Source organism: Pezoporus flaviventris, unplaced genomic scaffold, assembly GCF_033815535.1.
Source record: "Pezoporus flaviventris isolate CSIRO_AGI_PZ_B2104156 unplaced genomic scaffold, CSIRO_AGI_Pfla_v1 ptg000093l, whole genome shotgun sequence".
NCBI classification, from domain to species: Eukaryota; Metazoa; Chordata; class Aves; order Psittaciformes; family Psittacidae; genus Pezoporus; species Pezoporus flaviventris.
In genome coordinates, this window is record NW_026892641.1 from 3235026 (window position 1) to 3257231 (window position 22206).

The window sequence follows — 22206 nt, forward strand, 5'->3', positions numbered from 1 at the left end:
AGAGGGTTTTTCCAGCCCATAGTTTGAGAAGGGAGCCTGCACGTTTGGAGGCCTCAGTGTTTGGATGCTAAACCATAGACTCCTAGAATGGTTTGGGTTGGAAGGGACAGGGGCACCTTCCACTAGAGCAGCTTGCTCCAAGCCCCTGTGTCCAACCTGGCCTTGAACACTGCGAGGGATGGGGCAGCCACAGCTCCTCTGGGCACCCTGTGCCAGTCCCAGTTCACAAGGAAGAGCTTCTTCCTTATCTCCAAACTGAACTTCCCCTGTTTCAGTTTGAACCCATCACCCCTTGTCCTATTGCTCAGTCCTCAATGAATATACAAGGAGGTGACAGCTTGGGTTGTGGTGATCGTTATCCCCACAGACCAGTTCTGAAATGGCTTGGGAAAGGCAACTACGGAGCTGTAATCACCAAAGCTTGGGTAAAAAAGCATCATTTCAGCATTATTCTTGTGGTAGGTAGGAGAAAAGCTCCAGTTCTGCGCACTCTTCATGCCTTAGGGGATATTCAGATGCACCGTGGAGCAGAGTTCACCCCATCTTCATTAATGCTTGAGTTTGCCAAGTAGATCAATAGAGGTTTGCTCCCGAAAAACTAAGGACTGAAGTGGAAGATACCAAGCTACACTGGAGGCAGAGAGACTTTGGAATCCTCTCTTTCCTATTCCCTCGCAAACAAGACTCAGATCCAGACAACCCAGAAACCAGGAGCTGCCAATGCGAGGGGAAGGAGTTGGGACCATGCTCCCAAACCATCTCCTTAAAGCCACGCTCATATCATGGCACAGGGGTTTTGAGAAGGTCCAGTATGGGCCATGGAGAAGGAGATATCACCCTTGGAAACCTGGAAAGGCCATAGGAAACATGACATTGAGCCCAAGAGGAAAGGTAGCCGAGACCTTGGAAGGGTTAATTCAGCAGCCCCACTCCTAATGCAAACATGTACTGACCCCAATTACACTCCCCACGTTGTAAAAGGACCATAAACCATATATTGCATTGGCAAGATGGTCAAAAGCACCCTGGGGACTGGTGCTGCGAACTCCTTTAAGAGTTTTTACTTGATTTGATTTGAAGGTTTGGGCTGGGTTTGGGGTAGTTTGACTTCTCCAATCCATCTGCATCACTGTGAGGGGCGCGCATAAGCTCTGGGAGGTTAAAGAACTTCTAAGTACTCTGCCTATATAAATAGATCACAGTGGACCAGAGGTATCATCTTCAACATAACTGAGGATCTATCATCTATACCCCACTGACTGCCAGCTTAAGGCCCTAAAGCCACGCTGGGATGAACCACGGACTCCCAATTCATCGGGAATGCAGAAGCTTTGCTCTGGACCACTCCAGCCTCAGTGTCTTTCCCTGATTCCAGCACAAGTGCTCCTCAGGCATGGAAAGCAGCCTCCGAACGCGGCTGTATTCAGCAAGCAACTGTAAAAGTGACACCTCATCAGCACAACCATCTGCCCTGCGTGTTCGGGGTGAGTCATATTGGCTCAGCAGGAATTACACACACACGTGTTTCTACTCCTCCGACCCAACACGGTGCCAGTGCAAGGCAGGAACAGCCTAGGAGGGTCCTTGTGTTGTCATCGCAGCTCTGCAGTGTGATGGTAACAAAGCATCCAGTCCCTGCTCCAGCAAAGGCTCTGATTTCAGGTGGCAGGGAGGGAAGCAGAGGCCCTGGGGTGCTCCAAAAGGATCAGGAGCACGGAAGAAAGCTGGAGAGGGACAGGACAAGGGGAATGGCTTTAACCTCCAGAGGGGAGACTGAGACGTAGCTTTGGAAGCAGCTACTATTGCCATTTATTGAGTGGGGAAACTGAGGCGTAAGCCCACAATGAGAGATGCCCACTGTAATTTAAGCTGAGTTCCGAGCTTAATACCCAGAAGTATTGAGAGGTGTCCCCCCAATCCAAAGTGCTTGACAAATCCATGTTTCCCTGCACTGTGATGCTATTGAGCAAGCTCTATGACTTCCTCACGTTGAGGAATTAATGATTAATGGTACCAGAAACCCAAGTGAATTCCCCATCTGTGCCTCCAGCCCCTCAATAAAGGGCTCTCCAGTAAGACATAGCACAGATTTCTTAACTGGAACCCTTTCTCCAAGCTGAATCCAGACTGTGGAGAGCAGACGTGCTGGTACATGTTGCCTTTGGTGGAGCTGGGGGATCTGCAAGGGAAATGGACACTCAACTACTGGCTAACACAGGTCTTTCTGAAGCACTGCACAACACAAACCCAAGGGCTGGACCGCAGCAGTTGCAGTATTAAGAGTATGGGCCAACCTTGCATGGATGTCTCAGGGCTTGCTGATAGTGTCCACGCAGCAGGGTTGCACTCAAAGCAGATGAGACAGTGAATTTCACTGGGTGAAAGATTACTCTACCATTAAATGCACCCAAAGTGCCTGCTCCACTCCTGGCAATGGTTTCATCTTCCAGTGCCAGGAGCTACATCCCAGACAAAGCCTTGAGAACTAAGTTTGGCTTCAACAAACCCTCTGGACCTGCAGAACCTGACACAGAGAGACAGTTTGGAGCTCCTGACCTACACTCCATCATGTGTTTGTCATTTTGACCCTACCTACCTTCATTCCCCACCTCCACTGGCCATGGAAGGTGGTCACACAGCCTCCAAGCGTTGACAGGATCCAGAGCCCATCCAAGCTCAGGCTTTGGCATCCACATCCAGCTTATCCCAGCCGGAACTGGCACAGAGGGCATGAGTTTCGCTGAGGAAAAGCTGTTTCACAATGAAATGCAATGACAGGATCCTGCCAGGAAGAGTTTCTTTAGGGGCGGTTGCAAAAGCAGAGCAATGTGTGGGGTTTATTGCTGGTGAAAGGGGCTGAATGTGCACTCAAAGGGTTGGGAAAGGAGCTGGGGAGAAGTCATGACCCTATGGGATGAAGTGGGGCAGGATCCACATCACAGCAGCAAAACCTCAGGATGAGGTTGTTTCATAAGAAGGATTTGACAAGGGCTTTGATAAAGTTACCAGAAATCACAATATCTGACTTCAATATTCCTCCCTTTGGATTTTTCCATAGAAAACCCTCAAGTCTCCCCCAGGGATTTGCAGGGACTGAGAAACACATCACCAAACCCCTTCTAGAAGACCCTAGTAACCAGCACAGTGCACGAGCTTCATTTTCCAGCTGCATATGAGCACACCATGAAGAACAACTCACCCTTGGCTTCTATTATCTCCCCACCTCTCGATGGTGTCATGGTTTGTGGTATTATCCCCTAAGCTGTAAAAACAAGCCATCTGGGTTTCAACACCCACCACCCAGCCAGTAAAAGGGCATCAGCTCATACATTTTATTAGAGACAGAGGAAAAAGAAAGCCAACTTCTCCATTGATAGAGGTTGAGAAGATGATGTCCAAGAAGGGGCGGGGTAAAGGCAACCTCTAAACCCATCCAAATGCTACAGCATCACTGATTTCACTACAAGAAACCTGGAGAGGGGCTTTGGACAAGGGATATAGGGACAGGCCAAAGGGAATGGCTTTAACCTGACAGAGGGGAGATTGCGATGAGCTCTTAGGCAGCAGCTCTTCCATGTGAGGGTGCTGAGGCGCTGGCACAGGGGGCCCAGAGAAGCTGTGGCTGCCCCATCCCTGGCAGTGTTCAAGGCCAGGTTGGACCCAGGGGCTTGGAGCAAGCTGCTCTAGTGGAAGGGGTCCCTGCCCGTGGGACTGGATGAGCTTTGAGGTCCCTTCCAACCCAAACCATCTGTGATTCTATGACTTCAGCCTAAAAGTCTGCAATAGCTTTAGCTCTACCAGATCATGGTGCCCACCAGCATCCTATTTGCCTTTCCATTACACAAGCAAAAGAACATATAAGCAAGAACCCTGTTCCAGGGGAAAGCAACCAAAACCGCTGTTTCCAACACCCATTGTGCAAGTCAAGGAAGCATCCCCATGGCAGGGGCTCTGCAGCCCCTTCTCCAACACCCACTGTGTTTGTTGACACAAGCACAGGGATCTATGGTTTCAAAGCAAACACACAAAGCTGGGGTTGCTTTCCCCCACTGGACACTGTCCTCTCCAGCATTTATCTTGGCCAGGGATGAACTCGCACTCGGATGGATTGCGTTTCGGGGAGTGGCAGCGAATTCCAAGCCCCACTGATGTCCCCACAAAGCACTGCTGAGCACTCACAAGCACTTCTTCAGACAAGTGCCTTCAAGTGCTGGACCCAGCCCAGGGTGCAGCAAAGCTTTAGCATCACCCAACCAGAGCCATGCTACACAGAACAGGGCTGGGAAGAGTTCAGGCAGTGCCAGGATGCTGTTGTTCCAAGGAACTCTGAAACCACAAACTCACTTCCCCAATCATGTACAAACCCAATCCTTTTGGCCAAGCCTCCTGTGAGTACATAGACTCATTTACACTCTGTTGTTATGATTAGACATGTTATTCTGCATTGGTGATGAAATCCATATGTCTGCTTTCCCCTTCATTCTTTCTCCATTACTATCTGAGGCTTTGATTTATTTCCTGGCTTTCCAAATTGATTATTCAGAGCCATAGAGGAGGGAAAACATGATACTGGAGACCCAGAGACCGGGTCCTAAGCAAAACCAAAGGGCAGGAAAGGAAAAGGCCACAGTGCCAAGTATCACACATCTGTCGTGTCTCTCAATAGAGGTGGGGGGAAACACGAAGCTGTTCTCCAGGATGGAGCAGACAGGGATTTATTGCAGGAACTCAACTTCTTTGCTGAGGGTTAAGAAACTCAGGACCCCGTCTTATAAACACTAAAGCACATAGTTAACTCGGTGTCAGCATCAAAGCCAACTCACGTGAGTGAAGTTATGAAGCATGTGTTTGCAGCGCATGGTCAGAAAAGCTTGAGGAGGCTGGGAGAGAGCACACAAATAAGCAAGGATTAAGAATAACCAACAGAGAGAAAGCTGGCAAGGAGCTCTTGGCAGCTCCAATAATAATAGTCCAAGCCCCACATAAATTACACCCCTGTTAACATTCCCTATGTGAGGGATGCTCCATGGGTCTGTCTGCCAGACTGAGCGAGGAGATGGTCTCTCTGGTGGGACCTTTGTTCTGCATCCCTCCTCTCGCTGCACGTCTAAAGCTGGAGCCTGGTGTGGGAGAAAAGCAGCTTGGTTTGCTTGAACCTCCTCACCCACATCAGGCAGCATCAGCACTGAGGGGTCCATCTGCCCCCAGCAGGATCTTCTCTTCTCCAGTGCCTTGTTTCTGCTGTAACAGAGCCCAGTGCCACCATGGAGATGGTTGTTTCAACCTAAGATGACTTCTTCACATGGCAAAAGCCAAACGGACCACTATGACTACTACTTTTACATCACTGGTAGGGCACCTCATGATCCCGTTGTAGATGAGGACCACACATCAGCTCATCCCCAGTAACCCCTGAATACATTCACTGCATGAAGAGCAGTACAGAGAAGATCCAAGTGAGCCTTTATGCTCCTGCAGGTCCCACAACAGAGCCACCAAGGGCACCTTCCCCTTTGAGGGACCAGTTCTCATCTCAGAAGAAGAATATGAGACAGAGACTTTAGTACAGTTCAAAATGCACTTCCAAATGGTGCCTACATCCATGGAGTTCCAACAGAGAGGAAAACCTCAATGCTACTGCCCTTGGCCAACTGCTGCCAGCTCAGAACAAAAGGAATGCTCCAAAACATGAAGCTTGAGCTGGAAAAAGTTAGAAAGAGCAAGAAAGTGAGGAAAAAAACCCCACTCAGCCACAATGTGCAAGTTTCCTGTGGGAAAATCCGAATGGATTCCCTTTTTGTTTTGGTGGAAAGCTGTCAAAGAAGGGAATTTTCCCATAGCTCACTTCCAGGGGAAACGCTGGAGTTGCAGCCAGCTCTATTCTAAAGCTCTTCAGTTTGCAGTGTTAGGCTGGGAATAGAATAAGCTGCTTTGGAAGAGTGTCTTTCTCTCCTAATAGAGGTGGGTTTAGGAGCAGCATGAGCAGTGAGCAGCACTTTGAAGCCATCTGTCAATGGGAGATACAGCAGCACAGCTTAGAAACGTCAGCAGGAGCTTTTAGAGCCCAGTTGAGCTCCTGTTCCCTTCTCCAAGCTATTCCCTTTGCCATATTTCTCACAGATGAATTATTCCTTGTTCTCAGAGAGATGAGAAAGCTCCTGTAGGTGTGTTTCTGCTGCTCATGTCCACTTCAAGTGTGGTCTATCAAACCTGGGCCAAGAAATCACTTCTTCATCCTCTGATCACTGCAAATGAGCAGCACGGAGCTGGGTTTGACAAGAGAGCCCCATCCAAGTCCCTCATCACGTCTCACTGAGTAACCTGTGTGGAAGTTCCTCTCCATTTGCTCACTGGGAAAAGCAAGCAAAAACTCACGTGGAAGGAAGCAAACCTGGCCACAAAGAGAAATCCAGGGGTTGCTGAAGTCAAATCCTTGCTTTCCTGCACTACTTGGAATGCCAATCCCATAGCACTCCGCTTGCTAGAGCTGTGGATCACAGACAGTATACACCTAGGGACTAGATCAGCTCCATACAACAAGGAGCACCAGGCACTTTTAGCCCAGCTTCCTCCAGAAACTTCCTTCTTCTCCTCTTGAACTGTCTGGGTTTGCAGCACTCGGTACCATATCCCATGCTCGGAATTGGCAGGGAGATGAATGAAGCCTGTAGCTGTTGCCTTCCCAAAGCATTGCAGAAGGATCATGTCATGGCTAATCCCTCCCCCAGCACCTATCACTTATTGTTACAAGAAAATACATCACTTTGGAAGCAGGAAAGGTCTTTTTTTCATCTTAAGATTGTCTCCACTTACAAGCTCCAGTAACATTAAACCCTTCTCTCCAGTAACATCAGCCCCACTGGGCATCTGATCTCACCAGCGCCTTCCAGAGCCACGGAAGGGCTGGCAGACAGGAATACAGGATCCAGGACTCCAGACTCCATGGGACAGGGAGACTACCTCGTGTTCTGATAACACACAGCACAAGGAAGAAAGAGCCTCAGGGAGTTTCAAGTCAGTGAAGCCTTACAGCTGGATGAGAGCAAACACAAGGCTCTGTGGTTAGAGCTGAGGAGGGAACACATCTCTTCCCTTGGAGATACCATCTGGGCCAATCTACAGTAAGCTGAGAGGGGCTGAGGTTACTGAAGCACCCTCAGAGTGTCACCAAGAGCTAAACCCACCCTTCTCCAATGACTTCTACCCTTTTCCCAGGCATTGCTTTATGTTGTGCAGCAAAGTTTGCTCACCATCACCCTATAGAGTGCCTGTTGTGATACACTTCGGTCGCCACGACTGGATCCCCTCTGCTCCTTCATCAGTCACCATCTGCAGACACCCTCAAAGGAGCCCTGCAGCATCCCCTCACTCCTGTAACAGCCTCAGGTATAAAGCAGATGCACCAGCAGCACCGATGCTGAACAATGCTTCCAAGGGAGGAACAGTGACCAGATACAAGCTTGGGGTAAACAGAGGGAACTTATTTCATAGAATGGTTTGGGATGAAGGGACCTTAAAGCTCATCCAGTTCCATGGGCAGGGACACCTGCCCCTGTCCCTACATCCCTTGTCCAAAGTCCCTCTCCAGGTTTCCTGCAGCCCCTTTAGGCACTGGAGCTGCTCTCAGGTCTCCCCTTCAGGAGCCTTCTCTTCTCCAGGCTGACCCAGCCCAGCTCTCTCAGCCTGGCTCCAGAACAGAGCTGCTCCAGCCCTCGCAGCATCCCCAAGGCCTCCTCTGGCCTTGCTCCAACAGCTCCACATCCCTCTTGCCTCCTTGTTGCAATGCAGAGGGGATGAGCAAACCTCAGGGACCCAGTTCCCAGCCCTGTGGCGTATCCAGCCTGGGAATACCAGGAATTTTGCCTGCTCCATGGCTCCTTGCCACAACTCAAAGCAACGGTGCTGCAGGGGCTGTGCTTTCTTCCCATAGACGAGCTGCCTGTGCACATTCCCAAACAAAGCATTACACTATGTGAAAGGAAGGCCCAAGCCCTCCAAAGCCCATCCCACTGGCTAAGGCAGGAAATATCTCCCATCATCTCAGCTAATCCTCCACCAATACAATGAGAAATGATGTCCACCAGCCGCCAAGAAGATTATGAAGTGAAGAACACAAATCCCGCACCGCCCATTGCAACGGAGCCAAAGGCAATAAAAGGGGAAATGCAAACTGCAGCCAATGGTCGGGAGGAGGAGGTGGGGAGGAGAAGCAGCAAGCAGCCATCAGCAAAGACTCACTGGTGGAATACAGGTGGTTGGTGATGGAACAGCCTGGGCCCAGCTCTTCAAGAGGCACCAGCATCCCTTTTGCTGCACCAATGAGGCTGGTTTGGGGGGAAACAGTTGGCAAATAGGAGAGGGCAAGACAAGTCTCTGATGGTAAAGTAAAGCAAGCAGATTTGAGCACACAAAGCTGTCATACACAACTCAGTACCATGTTTTACCACCTTCACATGGGATGCCCTGTGTGCTCAACAGCTTCTCCCCTTAGGTCTGGCTACAAAGGATCCACAGGCTTGAGTTGATGGTACAAACCAAGACCTGCCTCCAGCTAACACAGGGCTGCAGGAGACATCACCAGCAGGGTCCTACCTGTGCATCCCACCCCAGAAACACTGATTTCCCCCTCTTTTGTCAGCACTTCCAACTAACAGGTTGGTTTTCAGCACAAAAATGCAATAAGAAGAACCATTTGCAACTGCTTTGCTAACTCCATTCAGAGCACTGGTGATGCTTAGGAGTCTCAGTACCAGGATATGAAGAGTTACCTGGGATAACAGGTAGCACACCAGCGACTTTATGGACTATGGCATTTGGATGCTGGGGACAAAGTTGATGCAGTATCTCCCTCCTCCTCCTCTCTCCAGTGTTCAGGAAGGGCTGTGAAACTAAACAAGGCACTTGGAAAGACAACACTGAGGGAAACTTGGCATCTGCTTCGATACCAGCCTCCAAGAAGCATTTCCCAGGTTGAAGGGCTGGTTTTGAGAGGCAGTTTTCCTTGAGATTGCTTTGGTTTGGTTCCCAACAAGTGCATTTAAGGCAAATAGATTTAACTCTTCCATGAAAAATAAACCCCTTTATCTTTATGCCTGGATTCAGATAAAACCAAGGGTCTGAAGCTTTATGGACAACATGTTCTAATGTGAAGTGTCCCTGCCCATGGCAGGGTTGGAACTGGATGAGCTTAAGGTCCTTCCCAACCCAAACCAGGCTGGGATTACATGTTTTAACACTGTCAAGCCCACCCTTACCATTCACATCTTCCATATGACCTCCTTGACACTGGTCTCCTCCTGACCCCTGTGCCATAGGGAATCCTTAACAGTGCCAAGTGATGCCAAACCATGAGGTGCTTCATCTTCCACCACTTGCATAGCTTTTAGTAACAAAGAATAGAAGAGAACCCAGTTTTTCCTCTGCTTCCAGCCTGCTGACACCCAATATTACATCAGCAATTCTCTATCTGTGCTGGTTTATCCTGACAGCTTAAGCCAGGCTTAATCCCCTGCACAAACACAGGCCTGGGAAACCAGCACAACGTGGTTTAGCTTGTTGTTTGCTCAGTTTTGATACCAAAGGAGAGATGCTGGTACCCTGCAGAGCACAACCTCTCCTCCTTGGTGACCTTTGCATTGCTGAGTCTCCTTTCCATGCTGGGATGTTAAGTGATCCCCTCTCTTCAGGGCAACATTCCGACTCACATCCTGCTTCCCAACACCACCAGGCACTCATGTTCCTCCCAGACATTTGGGAACACCTCATTTTGGGTTAAGAGAGGGAGGGAAAGATGGGGTTTGCAGTCAGAAGCCTTTGGGGACACCGAGGCACTGGTGTCTTGGAGCACAATCAATGCTTGGCGCTTGTTTCCAGCCAGCTCCCATTGATGCTGCTTAGAAGATGGGGCCATTTTCATTATAGTGCAGCAACAGACATGAAGATATGGCAAAGTTTGGGACTGGGCCCCCTCCACAGCATCACTATGAGGGTAATGATGAGAATAGAAAGAGGATGTTCCCTCCCAGAGCCTGAAGAGACAGCCCAGAGCAAAGGATCAGCACTAGCACTGGCTGCTGGGACTCAGAGCTTACCCAGGAGTCTCACACAGTGCTGGGAAGGAGCTGAGCATCCCAGTTCTCATCCCTCCCACGTGCTGGGATTCAGCACCTCTTCTCCCTACACCTTCCTCACTAGCAGGGCCATGCAGGTTTGGAGACTGAAGGCATCTCATAGAGGAAAGGGCCCTGTTGCTACTCATGTTATCATCAAATCCTCCAGTTTCATTAGTATTTGACATCGAGCCCTGGTTTATAACAACTCCCAGCTCAAACATCTTCCTTTCTGCACACTGGACACTGCACACTGTTCTGTAACACATCATTCAAATCCTATGGGAACACTCAAGCGATTCCAGCAACCCTGAAACAACCCAGCACCTTCCAGGAAATCTTAAAGGTGTTTTCCTTAAGCAGAATGAACAAATCCTTTGCAACACAGTGACCTATTCCAGCGTTTGGGGGTTGGATTCCCAGCGTGGCCCTATTGCCAAGTTTTCCCCATGAGTTATAGTGAGGAGGTGGCACAGATGGAACTCACATCCTTGCTTGAGGTCAGCCACAGGCTCCAAGCTGGCAGAGTGAAGCAGGAGAGGCCCAATTCCCACCTCTGCTGTGAAGCAGAACCATTTTCTCCTGTCAGGCTTAGCAAAAGGCTGGTTTCCAGAGGGAAGGTGCCACCAGGCTCATTCTCCATCACTCCTTGTGCGTTCTTAAGTCTTATGTAGAGCTTAAGACACACATATGGCTGACTTGCACACCTAAGTGTGGATGTGCATGTAGCAAGATAACCCCTTACATCCCAGCCTACGCTGGCAGCTCTGTCTGCTTTCCCCTGCTTACATCTACCTGCTAGCAGCAGCACCCAGGCTGTGATTCCCAAGCTGGAGAAAGGCCCACGACACAGCACTGACTGTCTTCAAGTTGAAGACCTATAAGTTTGCTCTTCCCTGTCCTTAGATCTGGTTACCCAGCAGGAAAGGCAACTGAGTCACCTGGTTCACAGTAAATCCCCAGTAAGAGCCATTACTCCTTGGATTTCCTTATTCTCTCCTGTATCACAGCAAGTACTTGAGTAAATACCAAGCAAAACCCCACATAATTCAAACATCCATCAACCCCCCTTTCGGAGTCATGACAAGCAACACAAGGTCACAGGGACAGTTTCTCTGCCCATGGTTATGGGCAAGATGCTCAGGGAGCAGGTTGGTGTGAACTGGGCTCTATTTATGGTGAACTTGCCCCAGATTTCTATCTCTGGATCTATTATAATAGGTTAAACCCTGGGACAGCACATACTCCATTAGGAGATGATTCCATCCAAACCATGAACCGGAAAAGCCATCAGAAGCATGCAGGGAAGCTCTGGGCATGCTTTTATTCCCAAACAGCTTACCTGCTGCACTATAAAGCTTTTCATCTCCATATAGGTGTCCAGAACACACCATTTACAACCAGGCTACTGTTAAGCTGTCTCAAGCAGACAGAAAAGTATCCTTATAGGAAGCTGGAAGCCACCTCTGACACTGAGCTCCCATTCTGCACGCAGTTGCTTTTCACCTATAGAGTGCCAGAAGCAGCTCTCCCACATCCAATGCAGTGCTCCCTCTTTTACAAGGTTCAGACACCTCCTGTGACAAAGCACAAGCAGGCAGAAGTGATGCAGCAGATGTTTCCCTATGACACCCTGCCAACACAATGCTCACCTCTAAACCACCACGTACAGAGCACTCCCCCTTGCTCACCAGTCTGGCCAAGCCACACACCGGTTAACATCCTCCTTCCTATTTCATGCAGGACTCACTGAGTTTTCCATGACTAGAGACCTCAACACCCACACTGCACCACTTTGCCCACTTGCTCCCACTCCCTGTCTGTGGCCCATGATTTTCCACATCCCGCTTCCACAAGTTTTCCCAGAACACAAGCTCACTGGGATGCGCAATGCCAGTCCCTCCACTGGTGAGCCAAGCTCTGCACAGCCATGTGGCAGTAATTAAAGGATGATTTCCATTCTGCCTCTGTTTTGCTGCTGCTTCCCCTAAATCACTGCTCCTTTGTCTGCTTCCTCTCCTACCACTTCTGTGCTAGCAGCTTCTCTCCAAGCGTCCATGGGACTCACTCTGGGTTAAACTCTACCAGCATAAACAGGATGCCTGAGCCTGGAGATGAAGGCACCCACCATCCTCCCACTAAGCCATACTCTTCACTGCCCCATCCCTGGCAGTGCTCAAGGCCAGGTTGGATGGATGAGGCTTGGAGCAAGCTCCTCTAGTGGAAGGTGTCCCTGCCCATGGCAGGGGTTGGAACTGGATAAGTCCCCTCCAACCCAAACCAGTTTGGGATGATAATTTCCACATCATTCCATCTCCTTGGGTCTCATTCCATGTCTTTGGGACAGACCCCTCAAGTAACTCTAAAGGAACACCCCCCCCTTCAACAACAGGACTGGCTCGATGCCATGAGTACCACCACAATTAGCCAAGCAAATAAAGGGATATATCCACAGCACCCAGGCATCGTAATCCTACAAACAACAACTCTATGTTTGAGAGGAAGCCGTGGGTTTTATTTGTATCATGCCATGATGAAATAGCTCTTAATCCAACAGGAACTAAGGAGGATGTTAAGCCACAGCCAGTAAATGAGGTCTTTTGAAAGCAGCAAAGCCCAGAAAACTTGTATCTGAGATTTAAAAGGGACCTGGCCAAAGAGTGCTCTGAATCATTAATGTGGGCTTGCAATAGGGCTTTGGAACACTGCAAGAAAGCTCATGTTGTGCCAGAGTTTGAAGAGGATAGAAACAGGATGACCCACATCATTCTCCACCTGTGACCCTGACTCTATCCCAGGTGGAATAATGCAACAGCTGTAAAAGAACTTCATTAAGAAAGCATTAAAGGAGGGTAACAGCAAATGCCAGCAGCTCGGGTTTATAGGAAGCAGATTGGTCACTAAGTTGGGGAATTTAGGGGGAGCTGAACGTGTTCCTGAGGCTGCATGTAAAAGGAGAACAGAGTTTACACAAGCTGAAGCCAGCTGAGGCCTTACAAAACCTCAGCCTTCCAATCCCTGCACAAGGGCTACCCAAACAGTTACAGCATCCCTGTGTGAGCCAGGAAACCCTGGAGAAGGATGGGAGCTCCTCAGATGGCTGTGGAAAGGCACAATTGCATTGGGAAAGGAGCAGCCATCAGAGGAATTTCCCCAGTGTGAAGCGTGCAACATCATCACTCCCAGCCCTGGATTGCCTTGGCTCAACACCTCCACCTCGGAGAAGCCCATTGGCTTCTAATCCCTTTTGTCCTCAGTGCAGCAGCAACAGGACATTGGTAACAGCTTCATTTAGTTGAACCCAACCCCATAAAACTGAAGGCCAAGAGTCAAGAGCAGCGATGCTTCCAGGTACGCAGCAGAAGATATGCCTCTGATGCTCAGACATGGCAGTGAGAGCCAGCACAGAGCAGCATCCTGCTGGTAAGGGACTAGTAAATTCATTCCACATCAGGCAGGTTTTGAGTCCTTGCCCAAGAAACGTGGTGGGGGGAAAGCTGCTGCTTGTGTCATGCTCTGCTATGAAGCAATGGGGGATGAAGAGCCAAACTGCCTCATTTGGGTCTGATGTTACACAAAGGATGAGCTCCATCCCCAGCAACATCCCTCGCCCAGCCTGGGAGGTGAGCTATGGTGTGACCTTTAGCAAAGAGCCACTTTTCCACCCCAGGAGCCAAACACAGCCACAACCCTGTCATCTCCCTCTTGATGCACTGCTGCGTGGAATCCCTGCCAGCTCCAGGTGGAGCAGGGGCAGGTTGGGGTGAAAAGCCATGTTTCACCCTAAATGCACACAGCACACGGGGCATCATCCCCTTCCTGCCAAACACCTGGGCACCTCCAAAGGGGCTCCAAACAATCCCTGAATCCCCCTGATGGCCGTTGCTGAGCCCACATGATTTCATCTCAGTTCCTGTTATGTTTTTTGGGAGTCAAGAGTAACATGCATTTTCCATATCTTGTGGTTTCTGGAGGGTGGGAATGAATTCTCTTGCTGTGAGTTGCTGAGGTATCGGTAAACCCAACCCAGCAGCGGTGAGGCCATTGAGCAATGCAGGAGATGGGGCAAAGACTCACACCACTGTGACACATCAGGAGGTCCTAAATGTCAAGTTAGAAGCACCTGGACCTGCAGATACTGCTTATGGTCATGATACATCTACTCAGAGAAGTTGCCTCAGCTCAATACTTGTGCAGAAGGACTTCATCTGCCTTTCTACCTTTGGTTTCATACAAGGATGCAAAACGCCAACAGAACTGTGCCCTTCAGGCCACCAGGAACCAAGAAACCTCCAAATCCTGCAGGAAAAAAGCATGTCAACAGACAAGACCAGGCTGGAGGGGGATTGGAGCAACCTGCTCTAGTGGAAGGTATCCCTCCTCCTGGTTGGAACTGGATGAGCTTTAAGGTCCCTTCAACTCAACCCAGTTTGATCCTACGGGAAGTGATGTCCCTCCACTGCGCTGTCTCCTCCTGAAGATGCATCTCTTCCTCTGATGCGGGTCTGTTAGGCTACGTCAGAGCATTACAACACATACCTGAGCCACGAATCAAAGCTGCTTTTGGGCTCAGGTTTTATCCAGCTCATCCCCCTGGTTAGAACTCCAGCTCCATGTATTTTCCCAACTGATCCTTGGGGATTCTATGGGTTGGAATAACGAGGAAGGGCACAAGAAATGGTGTGCCTCAATGCCTGAATGCTTCCTGAAGGTGGTTCAAGCTACTTTCCTCCTTCACCTCAGAGTTTCCCTTTTGTGTTTTCAGTGTGTGCTCCTCAGCTGAGCTAAACCCCACAAACCCCACCCCAAACCCACAGAAAAAAAACCATTTTACCCCATGGCTTTCTGAATGCAGCTCCGGAGGAACACCCCTTTGCTCCTGTAACAAGTGCAGGAAGCAGAGGAGAAGCAGAGACCTCATTTCAAACTCTACGAGGGGAAATTGCAAGGAATTACCTAACCCTTTCGGAACATGTTTCTATTTGGATTTCATGTCAGATTACTTCCTGGTTTCCAGCACGTATTCCCTGGGCGTCCCCTATCCAATATCAGGCAGGATTAAATCACCGAGCCCTCGAGCTCTCACAAAACCATCTGTACTCATTTGCTGAGCTGCTCCAGGGCTCAGCCAAGTGCTGACAGATGCACCAGAGAAGTGCAAAGCTTTTCCCTTTATTAAAACCCAGGTTCCCCGCTCCAAGGCCTGAGCTTCTCCCGTGCCAGAGGGATGGGATGACACGCGGCAGCCTTGATCCCGCGCTGTTGTGGATACAAACGCAGGGCTCTGACCTAACGCTGCTCTGCCGGTCCCAACAGCACATCCAGACTCACACAGGCCAACAAGGTGAGGGGGCTGCAGCCTTTTGCTGCTGGGAGGATCTGACCTGGCTCCAAGGGATATGGTTATTCCAGCTCACCGACCTGGGAGTGAAGCACATCTGGCACCCAGCTCCTCACTTGGTGGACCTGCACTCCATTGCTCACAAGCTTTGCTGCAGCAATTCCCCATGGAGCTGGTCCATGCTGCTGGTCCTCATAAGGAACATCAATCTGGTGCTGGAATGAACTGTGAAGGCCCAGAGGGATGAGTTAACACCATCTTTGGTGGCATCTCCTAAGCCTTCCGTACATCCAGAGTTGAACTCAATGCTACGGTGGTTTGCTGAAGCAAGGAGGAATTGGGTGATATGATCTAACTTGGGTGATCTGGTTTAGTGTGAGGTGTCCCTGCCCATGGCAAGGGGTTGGAACTGAATGATCTCAAGGTCCTTTAAACCCAAACCATTCCATGATCCAAGATTGAGAGCAGCCTTCCTTTGAAACAGAGTCATCTTCCTAGGAAAAGCTCCCTTCCATGGTCAGAAGAATGCCAAAGGCAGGTGCTGTCTGCACACAAGTGCTTCGAGACCTTGGTTTTCAGCTGGTGGGTTTGGAGATCTGGATGCTCCTTGTACACTTCATATGGGACGCTGAGGAGCTACTGAGGATTCTCTTGCATTAACAGCAGTAGTAGCTTAAGTGAGAAAGACCAACTTGCATGTGCATCCTCAGGCATGGGCTTAGGCCCAAAAGACTCACCACACCACTCATCAGCACCATGGATCCCCACACAGGAATGACAGCCCTCTGCCAACGCTGGTGGCTCACAGTGGGCATTCCCCCCCTCCAAGGAAACACTCCTTGGGGATGACGCAGCCAAAAAAGCAGGGAAAACCCAAACTCTCAGCTCCTTCCTCCAGGATGCAGCCCAGCCAGGGGCATTGGGCAGCCCATTGACAGCCCGGGTCTGCTTTCAATCAGCTTTTATAGCCTGTCAATGCGCTGAATCCCACACAATAAAACCTGGGTCATAAAAGAGCCTTGCAGTGCCAGTGTCTCTTTTTCTCCCCCTCTTTTTTCACTTGAGGACAGCTGGGAGGGACAGATCCAGAGGCCAAGTTCGTAACAGTTGATTCCTGAGTGGTTTTTAAACCGCTTGGAATTACAATGGGAATTTTGTGGGGAGAAAGCCATTTGCAAAAGTTACTTCACTCCCAGAGCTGGCTTCCCTCCCAGGAGCTGAACAAGCAAGGAAAGAACAGTTCAGAATGTAGAGAGGCTTCAAGATGGGCTTGACTGGCTTCAAGCTGAACAGGCAGGACCCAGCCTTTAAGTTCCACGCCGACTCTAGGATGCTTTCGCTTATGAAGCTGCCCATAAGAGATGCTGCTGCACAGCGCTGCCTTCAGAAGACATCTGAACCTCAAAACCCTCAGCTGCCAAACCTGGCCATTGAACCCTGTGAGGCTTTGGAATGCAATTCTATAGGGGCTGAGAGCTGAAGCTTTTGGTTTGCATCCTTTCCCAGGGCTGCACTTTAGGGCAGTCCTTAAGGACCATACTTAGCCAGCTTAAATCCCTTTCAAATCCCTGCACGTAGTGAGATGGGGGAGCAAGGGACATTTAAGAGCAAGCCAGACACCAATAAAGCACCAAGAGGAGACAGAGGGCTGAAGGAGGCTTCAGGGCAGCTAACGCTCTATTCCCTACCTTTAAGATGCAGATAACACTGTTCTCTTCATGTTAGGAAGATAAATCCACTGCCAGTGGTTAACACAGCCCTCAGGATGCGCAGCCCAACTCCCAGCCCCACCGACGCTCTTTGTAATGCCTGCTTATCAGGCAGAGCTTTGATAAAGCTCCTGCAAAGAGCTCTGAGTAAGCAGGAGGCATTTCCCCGGCTCCCATTGCTGGGGCTGTCCCTCAGCCCTTAGGAGAGAGCTGTAAATCCCATGTCCCAGCACGTGGCTATGGGAGGGAGGATTCCGCACGTAGGGTGCGAACAGCTGGAGCTCCAGCCAGATGTTCTCCACCACAGCACAGTTGAGTGATGGGGTCTCACAGACAAGATGTCAGCTCTCACTTGTGTTTGCAGGGAGATAAGGCACTAATGGCCCCTGTTCACATGGGTCTTGGCAGCAAGGAATACCCAGAGGTCCTGTAGGAAGAGATGCTCTTTAGCTGTCAGAAAAGCAGCACCGCTTCATGTGAGTTTGGGGGTTTTCATGCTCTGTGTTGTCCCTGGGGTGGGTTGGGGGGAAGAAGTGCCTCCCAAGTCTTCTAGGCTTGATGTTCATGTCTAAACCATGATGGACTGCCTGCTCCAGCTCCTAACAGCACCTCTAAGTGTATCTAAGATGGCATTTGCCAGGTCCCTAAGGGGCAGGATGGGTTCTGATGAAGGCAATGGCATGCTCGCCCAGGGCACTGCAATGGGGAGAGCAGGATCTGGAGGGTCTGGGTCTAATCCCCTCCTGTCTGACCCCAAGAAGGTCTCACATCTTCCCCCATCTGCACAGAGATCACAGAACCCCAGATGATGGATAACCAGCCTGCCCTACCAAGTGGTGAGAATTAACTAGTGGCCTGTAAAGTAATGTTGAGAGCCTCAGCTGACAGGTAGTATATAACTGCAACCTCCATTATATCATCCCACCATCCCCCTTGCCAAAAACCTGCCTTTGCAGAAGAGATCCAGACACCAAATACGTTCTTAAGTGAGGATGTCTGACAGTAGTTCGGCTATGGAGGGATGTTAAATAGGAATAAGAATGAAACAGTACTCATCATTTGAGGATGCTGTACCTCTTCAAAGCACTTCACCAAAACATTAACTGATTAGACCCCAAAGAAATAGCTCACAGATGTTAGAGGGCTCCAAAAGGATGGACCATCATCCATCCTGGCTTCTACAGGGGATGCATGCAATCAAGAGCTCAAAGGAAACCACTTTCAGGCAGTTGAGCTTTTAGTGCTCTTTGGACACCTCAAAGCAGGGTTTGTTGGTAGAAAAAGAACCAGAGGCCTCAGCTCCCTCTTCAATTGCAGGGGAAAGTTGTGAGAGAGCCAAAGCCTCATTCAAAGTTCAAGGTCACACTGGTAGAACTCCAGTTTCAACTTACCCTCAGCACAAAGAGCTGCGTGCCAGACAGCTGAAGGCATCTATGGTGTGTGCAGCCACAACCAGGAGGACAGAGGTTGGCCCTCTTGTGGTAAACACAGCGAGCTCATCCAACAGCCCCTTTGGCACTCAGCTGCCTTCATGTAAGTCTGGACCTCACTACTGCAAGTCCACAGGACGCTGAAGAGCCAGGACCACCTTCCCCTAGTCCACATCCCTCTCCTCTGCCCCCCTCTCCCACCCCTAAACCAAGCTGCTCCAGGTACATAGCAAAAGGCTTCTTGCTCTAACTGCCTGGTCCAGAGAGCATCAGGGCACTCGCATCTGAATAAACCCACAAGTGTTATTCCCACATACTGGTTTTCCACCACCAGAGCTGCTTCCTGGCCTGCTCCTTGCAGGCAGATGCCTGGAAAGCCACAAATGTGGAGCTGGGACCTGCAATAACCAGCAAGGTTAAACAAACCCTTACAAAAGGTTGCTTGTCCCAAGCTGCACGCTCCCTGAATGCTGCCACTGCCCCAACACTGTGGTTGGCTTTCATCCTCTTGTGGTTCCTCAGGAAAACAAGCCCTGAGAAGCCCAAACCCAACCACTTTACCACCACTTAAGGAAGCATTAGGCTTGGCTTCTTTAGTCTATCCCTTCCAAAAGCAAAGCGGTGCAGCACAAACACCTCTCCTGAGGGCACATGAGGGCACATATGCCTTAGCACAGCAGTGGAGAAGGGGTTGAGCACCCACAGAGCATCACTGGGGATAGAACCTGCAGCAACCAGCACGAATCAGCACCCAGAGGTCCAAGAGAACTTCATCCCTTTGCAGCATTTTGGGGGATGAAGCAAAGGAGAGCAGTGTCACCACGGGAAAAGCATCAAGAAGCAGGTCAGGAGTAACATCTGCTTTCTAGATGCCAGTGGCTAAGATGAAGGTAGAGCACCCAACCCTGCATCTCTGCAGGGTTCCAGCACACTGGAAGTCAAGGCTTGCTAGGGAAAGGGAAGAGCAGAGCTCTAGTGAAGACACACTGCCACATCCAGAGGGAAGCAGTGTAACCCCTCACCTTCCTCAGGATGAATGCTCACAGCATGCAGAGTCTCCCAGGAGTCTGGGTTTCAGCCTTCCCTACCATATGCACGCAGTGTCCTGGAGAGCATCCTGCCACACATCATCAACATGCCCAAAGAATCCCAAGGTGACTGTGGTGAACGTGGAACCTCCCCTACCCTCAGCTTTACTGAGGGGTATCACTATGTTTGGTGAGCTCTTTATGCTCTGCAAGACAGGAATCACACCTCACACTGTGCTAGAACTTACCTGGGTCTATACAGCTTAATGAAGCTGTTTAAACACACACCCTGCACACCACTTAAGCTCGATGTAGCATCTACCACAAGGTCTATCAGATCTATCTAGGAGGACATGCATACGGGCTGAAAACTCACCCCTGCCTTGTGCATGGTACCAAAACAGCCTCATCACATCACACCAGCTTGAGATATTAGATCTGTGCTGGTATGAAGGGACTGGGCAGGAAGGATGCTGCAAGAGGCACTGTGGGTGTCGGTGGCAAGAAATGCAGCTGTCCTTTAGGTCCTGCAGCATAAAACATAAAGCAGGCTGTCAGCAGGTCTGAAATACAGCTCACAAACGACCCTGTGTGGGGCATGAGAGTGGGAAGAGCCAAGACCTGTTGCTTATCAGCCCTGGCATGCATAGGCAGAGCTGCATGTGAGCTCCAGGGCAGGTATGAGCCACGGGGCACACACACAGGCTGATGTGAGGTGCTTGCTGCAGCCCCCCAAGTACTTATCAGCCCTGGAGTGCATAGGCAGAGCTGCATGTGAGCTCCAGGGCAGGTATGAGCCATGGGGCACACACGCAGGCTGATGTGAGGTGCTTGCTGCAGCCCCCCAAGTGCTGCAATGGGGAGATGTGGAGGGTGCAGCACAAACAGCACCTGCTGAGGCCATGCCTGGATCCTCTCAGCACTCTCAGCCTCTCCCTTGGAAGTCAAAAGCCACCACAAATGGAGTTTCTCCCATCCAAGCCTCAATCCTTCCCCCTCTGAGCTCATCCATGGCTCCAGCACAGCTGCTTGGCTGCCAAGTCCCCCCAGCTCCCCGCAGCACAGAGCAATAGGATGGGGTTGATGCTGGGCCAGATGTTAGACATCACTGCAGGGCTCCAGCAGCCACAGACCAAGCAGGGAGAGAGAAAACCAACCAGCACAAAGCCCTCTGCTCCTTCTCATCGTGGTCTCATTGTTACCAGCATCCTTAATGCTCCAAAGCAAGCCCTGGCTCAATGACAGCTCATTAGAAGCACAGCAAAAATACACTGGGTGGGACCAAAGAGCTCAGGGAGCAGCAGGGGATTTATTTCACACCTAAGTGCTTGCTTTCAGTGCAGCTCAGGTCAATACAAGTGGCCTTGGGCCAGTGCCAGTGGACTCCAGTGTGAAATCCCCCTCTCCACCAGGCTGAAGCTCTCAGGGCTGCAGGGCCTGCTGCTACAAGAGGTTTCATGTGTGTTTCTGTACAGGCTCTGCTTCTAAGACCTGCAAGCTTAACTCAAAGGCAGAACACCCTCTCCACTAAAAACAGCCCTTTTCTAACCACAGAGAGTCACTCCTGCAACAAAACTCATTGGAAAACACCCATGTTGGTTAAATTAGAGCACACTGAAGCAGGCAACAATGCCCCTGGGTTTATGGGAAGCATGTTGTCACCCCACAGTGAGCTACCAAACGTCCTCAGCTCACTCTAACCAGCAGCAGAAGGACAGGGAGAGGATGGAGAGAAGGGCCTAGGAACAGCACAAATATCCCTCACCAAGATGGGGAGGCAGAGATGCATCCTGATGGTCAGGATCTATCTGGGCCCATCACCAGTGTTTGTGGCATCCAAGCCCCATCCCAACCTGATGGACAGAGATAGATCCTGAGCCTCAGGACGCATAGATCCAGATAGATCCTGAGCATCAGGATGCTTAAGAAACATCTCCCCACCTCCTTCCTGCTCTGTAGAAAAGCAGAGCCCCAACCTGCCAGCTCCATGCAGCTTGGCAGAAGGTTATGCTCCCCGGCAATCAGGTTGCAAGAATTAAAGCCCCATAGCAGAGTTCCAAGCTCTGCCTGCCATCAAATGCCTCCTCAGCCATTCCCACCATCATCTCCCCAAGGCACAGCAGTGATTCTATGCAGAGTGTTTCTCCAGTGCTGAACCCTCCCCATCTCCACTCTTTAGGGCTGCATCTTAACCCTGGTGTGTGGCCATCCCCAACACCCTGCCCTGCCTGGTTTCCAGTTAAGCACTGGGAGAGGAAGGGGATTGCACCTCTGGTGTAGAAGAGGCTCTTGGCTTCTCAGGAGGAGCTATCGTTGCACATGCATCATCTCCCACATCCTCTCAGCACGTTCAGAAACAGCTGACTAGTCACTTACCAGAGCCTGGTCCAGATGAACTCCTCCCTTCCTGTCCTCTGCCTTCCAGAAAGCTGGTCTCTCCCTTTGGAGAAGTCTCTCACCTACAGCAAAGGCTCTGGCTTTGTCAGTGCTGGTGAGAACGGGAGCCACTACAAGCTCTGTGACTCCTTTTCTCCAGCAGAAGCATCCTGACAGCTCCTTACCTTCACTTCAGCCCCAGCTCTGCTTCCC

At 50.4% G+C, this 22206-nt stretch overlaps 1 protein-coding gene and 1 long non-coding RNA gene across 4 annotated transcripts in view; one reads left to right on the top strand and one right to left on the bottom strand.

Moving 5' to 3' along the window:
* The window catches only part of NFRKB (nuclear factor related to kappaB binding protein), a 254050-nt gene that overhangs the window by 209643 nt on the left and 22201 nt on the right, over nucleotides 1–22206 (top strand). The gene's annotated exons all lie outside the window — the stretch shown is intronic.
* Nucleotides 1–22206, bottom strand: part of LOC133280955 (uncharacterized) — a 52667-nt gene that overhangs the window by 29340 nt on the left and 1121 nt on the right. The gene's annotated exons all lie outside the window — the stretch shown is intronic.